This window comes from Penaeus monodon, chromosome 19, assembly GCF_015228065.2.
Source record: "Penaeus monodon isolate SGIC_2016 chromosome 19, NSTDA_Pmon_1, whole genome shotgun sequence".
Lineage (NCBI taxonomy): Eukaryota > Metazoa > Arthropoda > Malacostraca > Decapoda > Penaeidae > Penaeus > Penaeus monodon.
This window is the reverse complement of record NC_051404.1, coordinates 20,260,810-20,261,147: the sequence shown is the minus strand read 5'-3', so window position 1 is coordinate 20,261,147 and position 338 is coordinate 20,260,810.

The following is a 338-nucleotide window of genomic DNA, read 5'->3' as shown; positions in this document are numbered from 1 at the left end:
AAGTTTTTAATTTGCACATTCATTAAGGGATCTTTAAGTCCCGGTTCCAATAGTGAACGTGACGTCCCCTCGCTAACGTCACCGCCACGAGCCAGTATTATAGCGAGCGAGGTTTCGTTCTAACGAGTCTTGGTGATCGATCCTCCGAGAAAAGCCACAAAAATATATCCGCGCCCTGAGAACTCCTCTCAGCGGGAAAAGCCGCTTGGGCTTTTCGCAGATCTCGAGCAGCTAGACCGAAGGGGTTGGAGAGTCGTCTGCAAGATTGACTGTGTTATTAATGCTGGTGTAAACGGTGGAAAGGAACATGGAGTTTTTGGAGGTCTAGAGAAGTCAAA